The 9,171-nt window shown below is 39.1% G+C and overlaps 1 protein-coding gene across 2 annotated transcripts in view; it reads left to right on the plus strand.

Moving 5' to 3' along the window:
* Positions 1-9,171, plus strand: part of HEPACAM2 (HEPACAM family member 2) — a 41,842-nt gene that overhangs the window by 22,999 nt on the left and 9,672 nt on the right. The gene's annotated exons all lie outside the window — the stretch shown is intronic.

A 9,171-nucleotide genomic window follows, 5' to 3' on the forward strand; every position in this document is an offset into this window, starting at 1 on the left:
ATTAAAAATCTCTTAAAGAGCTGTTAATAATTATGACTATCACAAGCCTACAGGCTGATAAGGAAATATATAGTGGATGGGGTCCTGGATTCTTTAAAGTTGAGGGTAGTATTCACAATTGCAAAACCATCTGAGTATATTAGGATTTATATACTGGCATGGTGGGATTTGGGGTTTTTTATATGAAGAAAATACCACACTCTCTAGAAGAATGCTATCGAGCAAACTTTCTGCAATGAAGGAAGTGTTCAATGTCTACATTAAATTATGGTTATGCAACTGGAGTTTTATTTTATTGCATCTTTATTAATTTTAATTTAAATGTGCATAACTACATGTGTCTAGTGACTACCATATTCGACAATGCAGCTCTAGAGTTTTACCTGAATGATGTTTCATTTGGGCAGTAGATAATACAATTCCCTTATATATCCCAGAGCATATGTGTAAATAGGTGACATAAATCAAGCACTCATTCATTCTTTATTTAGCACCTATTATGGGCCAGATGCTAGGGTAGGCATTGAGAATGACAGTTGAAGAAATAACTCCTGCAGACAAGATGCTTGTAACTTAATCTGGGTAGCAGGCATTTAAGCAGCTATGTGCGGCCTTTGCTTTCTATTTTGCTAGATTTGTAATAGGCTTAACCAGCTTTTTACCTCAGTGGGTAACCAAAACCTGATTTTGAAGCAAGCCATAATTAAGTGTATAAAAAGTTTATCAGCAATCTGGATGTAATCTTAGACTTGTTCTTCATGCTTACTGAAATAAAAACATGGTTATAATGTGTAGATATATACTGTCTTTCCCATTGCCTAAACTTTCTCCATTAATACTTAGCCAAGTTATTTTCATTAGATCAGAAGCCCCCAGTATTTGATGAAGGTCTTATTACTAAGGTTCAAAGACAGCTACAGCCTTAATATCCAATAATTACCTTTTGCAAATTCTAAAAAACCTGTTTGACCTGTACAGAGACCAGGCATTTGTTATTATAGTAAATAAGAGGAGCAGGTGCTTATTTTTCAGAGGGATTCGGGATTGTCAACATTAGTGACCTCTTTGTGGCTTCTAGAAATATATTTCAACCCCCAAACGTCCTCAGAACTTTCAAGCAGTGGCCAGTGGCAAACAAAATGGGTGGTATGGATGTGTTTTTGTTAGGCATTTAATTTTTTAAAAGTTTTCCAAATGAATATGAATCTCTGCAATGCAGATTAAGTGTATACCAACCTACAGTAAGAAAAATGAACATCACTTGTAACTATCAATTGAACACTTACCGGCCATCCACTCTGATGAGCAATCTGTGGAGAAATAGAAATAATTTTGAGGGATAACATACCTGCCTTTGAAATATTTACAGAACCAAGCTGTGTTTGGTTTAACTAGAATCAGGTTATAAGAAACAGATGAACCTCTTTATTTTTAATGAGGCAAATAATGTGGCCAACCAAAAAGTCTCAGCAATAAGATGTAGAGGGCAAAGGAACAAGGAGTCAAAGATGACTCTGAGGTCACCAGGATGGAGAGAAAATAATGAGGTCAGGAAATAATCAAAAGTTTTATTGGGGACTTTTAGTTGAGGAGAGGAAGGCTGGAGAATGTCACAATTAGCTCTGTGTTTTCCTGCCTGTGTAAAATGGTGCCTTCCACCACTGTGGGCTACCAGTGATATCTACTTTGAGATATTAATTAATTGACCTTTCTGTATCACAGGGAGATATCTTAAAGAAAATAGGGCAATGGTTAAGGTCACATAGCTGTAAGTAATAAAATAATATCTGAATTCAAAGCCCTTGTTTCTAGTCACTATATACTAGTAAACTGTTTTTGACTGAGAATATCAATAAGACTATGGTGTTCCTAAGAGGTACGTCACATATTCAAGATAGTGTGTATTTTCTCATCACCTTATGCTATATACAAAGAGATACCCTGGTTTGTCCATGACATGTGTATATATTTTTATTAATGAGAAATTATGAAATACATTTAAGTAAAAATAATATCTAGAATATAAGTTTCAAGGAAAGACTAGAAACTAAAATAGTTAATTAGCATCTGTATTTTGAAAAAAACACACAATAATTTTATGACGCTAATTATAGACTTCCTTGAATGCAGGTGTTACCACTTTTAAATTTTAATGGATCTAAATCACTATTGTGCCATGCAATATATATAAAATGAAAGTACGTGTGATTAAAATTCAAGTGTTCATGTTTAACGAAGACATGCAAATTATTAGAGTTCCCAAGGTCCACATGCCTATATTTTGATATTTAGACATAAGAGATGTTTTTAATTTGTATGTGATCCTGAGAATAGGAAAATGACCCATGACAGGAAAATGAATTTATTAATTTCTTCCATCTACCTAGAAATTTCTCAGGTTAAGATGTCCAGTAGGTGTATTTCACTTTGGCTCACGGGAGAAAACAACTAAGCTAGAACTACATCCCTGAATAACTGAATCTGTCAGGTGGGGCCATGGTGGAGTGTGAACATAGCACATCTCTCAATATGGCGCCTTCATCTCTGTAGGGACATGAATCAGCCGCCGTAATCAGCGAACATATTGGATGGGAGAGATCTCCAAACTCCATTCTGGTCTAGAAATAGGCATGCTGACTGGTAGCATATGGCTGTCCTGTTTTGGGTGCAGTTTCTCAAACAGCCGGGTTGCGATACCATGGATACCACACCTCTTGCCCATATTTACACTTCATATGTGATTTCATTTTATTTGTTTGCCTAAGGAGGGGGCACATAGCATTTGCACTAAGGCTTTGGTAAATGAGTCAATCATGTTTAAATAAGGGGGAGGGAGGGTGGCATGCTATGTTCTGAAGAGTAGAAACCTCTCTGAAAGGAGAAAGACTGGTGTTCCTGGAAGTGTCCAGAACTGCATTCAGCATCCATGGCTACTTGGTCTGAATTTCCCTGCTGTCTTAAGTTGTGCTTCTAAACACACTTGCCTACAGCTGAGACTACAGCAACTGTGCCCCTTGATTTGATCCTTGACCTGTTTGGCACTTTTCATTTTGTGAAAGGGGGCAAATTTCAAATGTCAGACATGGGAAATCTTGCATTTTCTGAGACAGAATGAAGCCAAGGATTGGGGCTAATGGGCACTGGTCACTACAGGGTGGTTCTCTGATGTAGGGTAAACAAGGGGAAGAGAGGCAAGAGGGCAATAAGGAAGGAGACTACGGAAATAAGGAAGTAATGGAACAGGGAATGAGAGGGGTCCTTTGTAGGACAGAATGTGTAGACTTGGTCATTTTAGCACATACATATCAAAGGTGAAAAAAAGCTTAAAATAGTGGAGAGGGGAGGAAATATGTCTTATCTAGTGGGAAACATCCATTCATTATATGTTAAACCTACTACCAGGCTTCAGAATCCTGCAAGTGCCAGCAAAGAGCTGACATATGCCAGAGTATAACTTCACCATTAGAATGAGAACTACTCTGAGATAATAACTACTAGCATATTTTCAAGTTTATAAGGAGCAAAAAGCTGAGACTATACTTAAATGTTTTTCTGCAGTTTTTCCCAGGGTAAAGTGCTTTGCAGAAACTTGATTAGAGTACATTAGCACTGACTATTTATGAGGGGTCAGGGTTTATTAAATTTTGGTAGATCTTGTATGAAGGTAGTCTGGTCATCAAGAAGAGAGAGAGTCAAAGCACATCAAGTCTGGTGTTATAAAAGGTTAAAGGAAAAACTGAATATATGGGAGTCTACCTGCCAATTATAGAACCATTCTTTACCCACAGATTAATAGGAAAAAACTGAACTTGCAGTTAGAAAAGAAAAAAAAACTTACGTTCCAGTATCAGATCTGGGACTTACTGACTGTGGCAAATATTTTAGTTTCTCTAAGATTATTTCTTTATCTGTACCTAGAAATGATGCTTTAATTTTTCTTACTATTTTCATTATTTCTGATATGATACTTCTATACCAAATAAGTGGGGAAAATATATACATTTGGTTTTATATATACATAATGTTCAACAAAAGCATCCTGTTCCTGTGAGAATCAAGTAGCTTTATTGGGAATTAAAAATAGAGTATTGAGTGTTTTATTATTATTTCTAAATTATGTGCTACATATCCTTTATATCAGTAAAAATTATAACATATATGTATATATATACATATACACACACACACACACACACACACACACAAGTTTTTGAGACTCAGTTACTAGCATGTAATGGATTCATGTCATATTCATGTAATAAACTTAAAAAAAAACTTCTCTGGCTGTCCCAAACCATATAATAACAGAGCAACAGAGAACTTAAAAATCAATCACTCTAACCTCCTCATTTTACTAATGTGGAAATCCAGAACATCAGCGTCAAGTGGCTTCAGCCAAAGTTGCCCAGCTCTTGCAAGAGAACAAACCTATGAGGTAGGAGCACATTGTCTGAAGAAAGGCTGAGACTTCACAAAGAGGTCACCCAAGTGCTAAGGTAGTTCCAAACTCAAAGCTCAGCTTTCTAACAGTGGGAGAATGTTAATAGTTCTATGAATTATTAACAAGGAGGAAAAACAATCCCAATAAGTTTTGTGATGTTCAGTGGTTGGCAAATTGAGGCTCGCGAGCCACATGCGGCTCTTTGGCCCCTTGAGTGTGGCTCTTCCACAAAATACCGACTTCTAAGCATGGGCCACGAAGTTTCAATCGCACTGTAGTGCGCGCCCGCACGTGGTATTTTGTGGAAGAGCCACACTCAAGGGGCCAAAGAGCCGCATGTGGCTCGCGAGCCTCAATTTGCCAACCACTGAACATCACAAAACTTATTGGGATTGTTTTTCCTCCTTGTTAATAATTCATAGAACTATTAACATTCTCCCACTGTTAGAAAGCTGAGCTTTGAGTTTGGAACTACCTTAGCACTTGGGTGACCTCTTTGTGAAGTCTCAGCCTTTCTTCAGCAACATGAGGTGTATTAAAGGGTCGCGGCATTAGGAAGGTTGAGAACCACTGACCAATCTAGAACCAATAAATTACCATTCTGTTCATTTTTTTTAAAAAAATTATTGATGGATTTTAGAGAGAGAAAAAGGGAGAGAAAGAGAGAGAGAGAAACACTGATTTGTTGTTTCATTTACTTATGCACTCATTGGTTGGTTCTTGTATGTGCCCTGACCAGGGATTGAATCTGCAACCTTGGCATATCAGGACAATGCTGTAATCTAAACCACTTGCATTCATTTCTTCCACCCAGAGTTAAAAAGAGTTTAATTAAAATCTGTTTAAAGGCAAGAATGTTACACAAGTATTGTCATCCCATAAAAAGAACATTTTAAAAACACAATTCTCTGAATGCATAAAACAATTTATAAAGTTCTCATCTGAGATGGTAAAGACTTTTTTTTTTATTTAAAAAGAAATTTTTTATTTTTATATATATATTTTTTTACACTTTTTTTAAATTAAATCTTTATTGTTCAGATTACATTTGTTCCTCTTTCCCCCCCCCCCGTTACTTGTGCAAAGTTAAATTTAGAAGAATGATAAATGCACTCCCCTCCTCCCAGTTCCCGCCCCACCCTCCGCCCTCACTCCCCACCCACTGTCCTCATCCATAGGTGCACGATTTTTGTCCAGTTTCTTCCCGCATCTCCCATTCCCCTTTCCCCCCCAAGAATAGTCAGTCCATTCCCTTTCTATGTCCCTGATTCATTATAATCACCAGTTCATTCTGTACATCAGATTATTTATTCACTTGGTTCTTAGATTCACTTGTTGATAGATGCATGTTTGTTGTTCACAATTTGTATCTTTACCTTTTTCTTCTTCCTCTTCTTAAAGGATACCTTTCAGCATTTCGTATAATACTGGTTTAGTGGTGATGAACTCCTTTAGCTTTTCCTTATCTGTGAAGCTCTTTATCTGACCTTCAATTCTGAATGATAGCTTTGCTGGATAAAGTATTCTTGGTTGTAGGTTCTTGGTATTCAGCACTTTGAATATTTCTTGCCATTCCCTTCTGGCCTGCCAAGTTTCTGTTGAGAAATCAGCTGACAGTCGTATGGGTATTCCCTTGTAGGTAATTGAGTCTCTTTCTCTTGCTGCTTTTAAGATTCTCTCTTTGTCTTTTGCTCTTGGCATTTTAATTATGATGTGTCTTGGTGTGGTCCTCTTTGGATTCCTTTTGTTTGGGGTTCTCTGCGCTTCTTGGACCTGTAAGTCCATTTCTTTCACCAGGTGGGGGAAGTTTTCTGCCATTATTTCTTCAAATAGGTTTTCAATATCTTGCTGTCTCTCATCTTCTGGCACCCCTATTATTCTGATGTTGGTACGCTTGAAGCTGTCCCAGAGGCTCCTTACACTATCTTCGTATTTTCGGATTCTTTTTTCATTTTGCTTTTCCGGTTGGGTGTTTTTTGCTTCTTCGCATTTCAAATCTTTGACTTGATTCTTGCGCTCCTCTGGTCTGCTATTGGGTGTCTGTATAATATTCTTTATTTCAGTCCGTGTATGCTTAATTTCTAGTTGGTTCTTTATCATAGCATCGAGGGTCTCATTAGTTTTCGTGACTCTCTCCTCAAGTTTATTGACAGCTTCTAGCACATTTTTGCAAGCCCTCAAAATTGCGATTTTTAGCTCTATATCCTCCATTTCTGTCATGTTTTTTTGTCTCCGCATTTTTTATGCTTTCTTGGTGCACCCTCTAGTGGTCTTTGTGCGCAGTCTTGTTCTAGTTGAGCCTTGATTGTTGTAGTTAATACTAGAGGGATTTGACCACCAGGCCGACTGGCTGTGTGAATCAGCTGTGTCTGCCGCGGAAAACTTCTGTCCTCTGGGGAGGTGCTAATCTAGCCTTTGCCTGAGGCGATCCGGCAAATGGCTCTGCGCAGGGCTTGGGCGGGGCGGGCTCAACAGGGCGGGCGGAGGGAGCCGTTATGGTGCCCTCAGTCCTGTTCCCAGAGGCTCTGCTTCTCAGAACCCCCGGAACCGCTGCAAACCTCGGAGGGAAAGCTGCCTTCCAACTGATGCCAGACACTCCCGCTTCTCCCGTTTGGGTCCGAGTCCCCAGCGATTCGCCCGTATCTGGAGCTCAGAGTCTGAGACTCCCCCCTGACCGAAAACGACAACCGCGCTCTCAGCCACCAGCCCGCTTTGCGCGCGCACCTCCGCACCTGAGTATTTTCCACACTGCGCCTCCTCTGAGCCTCGGTGTGCTGTTATTTTTCCTTCTAGTTGAAGAGTCTCTCCTCAGCCAGCTTTCCTGTGGTTCTGGGTGATGTCCGTTCCGTCTTTTAGTTGTATTTTTGAAGTGGTTGTTTGCGGCAGCAATCTCCGGTGTTTACCTATGCCGCCATCTTGGTCTCCCCGTAAAGACTTTAATAATGAAAAATAACCTGCTTAACTCTTAAAGACTTAAATAGCATACATGAACAGCACAGTATGAGAAATTAGAAAAAGTAGAATAATTTCCATGACTTTTTAACTGGAGTTTGACATATGCGATCTATACCACATTATAAAAAGATTCTGGGAAGATGAAAAGTGAAAGTGTTTAAGGGGAAAGCCAAGAGAGTGTATATAGTTCCACAGTGAAAGAAGGGAAAGATTAAGGTTTCCTCCTTGTCTCGGCTGCTGGAGACCTCAGCAGAGGGTTTTTTTGTTTGTTTGTTTTTTTAATATATTTTTTACAGAGAGGAAGGGAGAGGGATAGAGAGAAACATTGATGAGAGAGAAACATCGATCAGCTGCCTCCTGCACACCCCCTACTGGGGATTTGCCTGCAACCAAGGTACATGCCCTTGAAAGGAATCGAACCTGGGACCCTTCAGTCCGCAGGCCAACGCTCTATCCACTGAGCCAAACCAGTTAGGGCTCAGCAGAGGTTTCATGGTGAAAGATGAGAGTGCAGGCTGGATATTTATTGCTGAGCCAAGTGGCCACATGCACATTCTCCAGGCTGTTAGCACCCTGTGGAATAGAAATGACAGTCCATGACTTTCCCTCCCCGTTAAACTGGACAGAGACAGGCAACTTCCACGACTCACTTCCATATCAATAGCTCAGTCACCTGATAAAATGAAAGATACCTGTTACTCCCATTTGTTGGAGGTCACAACTACTCCCCACTTTATAGATGAACTCTATGACTAACCATATTGATAGTCTGGAACTAATGTTAACATTACCCAGGTTAGTAAGTTGTGTTAAAATAACATCAAAGTGAGGCAGCACAAAGTGTCGAGAGCCTGGGACCTCCTCTGGACTCTGCCACTTACTGAGTCACCTTAGGGAAGCCTCAGTTTCCTCTTCTGTAAGAGGGGATAATAATTATACTATTCCCCTCATAAGATTATTATAAATATTCAGTGGCTCAGTATGTTTCATGTATTCTTAGAACAGAGCCTGACATTTTGTAAGCACTAGGCAGATGTTAACTATTAGCACTATATTTTATATAGGATGTTAATGGAAGGAATGACTTGCAAAAAAAGGGAATTTTAGTCTTAAAGTGGGATTTTAAATATTTTTTAAAATCATACATACATTCTATTTTAGGAATGAAATTTATTTATTGGTCAAAATGTAGTAAAGTGCCTTGAAAATAAACACCTCACCTTTTACACATTTAATCAGATACCACCTCCCTAGAAAATTCACATACCCAAATCATATTGAAAGAGTGAGATGGCCCTAACCGGTTTGGCTCAGTGGATAGAGCGTTGGCCTGCAGACTGAAAGGTCCCAGGTTCAATTCCAGTCAAGGGCATGTAGCTTGGTTGCGGGCACATCCCCAGTAGGAGGTGTGCAGGAGGCAGCTGATCGATGTTTCTCTCTCATTGATGTTTCTGACTCTCTGTCTCTCTCCCTTCCTCTCTGTAAAAAATTAATAAAATATATTTTTTTTAAAAGAGTGAGATGGGAGGAGAGATAGAACAACCTAGCATCTGGGGATGTTGTACACAATGGGATCATGGTGGCAAATGCTATTGAAAAGTATGAAATTTAAAAAAAGTATGACATGGGCTATTTTATATATGTAGTACAACTTACCAGTATTATCGTGGGCAGCTCACCACATTTCCAGTCACGAATGTCCTCAGAGTGTTTATGACATATTCTAAAATAAGTGTGTTCCTCTCATTTCATCTCTCATTCATATTCTCTCTCAT

The sequence above is a fragment of the Myotis brandtii genome, unplaced genomic scaffold (genome assembly GCF_000412655.1).
Source record: "Myotis brandtii unplaced genomic scaffold, ASM41265v1 scaffold48, whole genome shotgun sequence".
Lineage (NCBI taxonomy): Eukaryota > Metazoa > Chordata > Mammalia > Chiroptera > Vespertilionidae > Myotis > Myotis brandtii.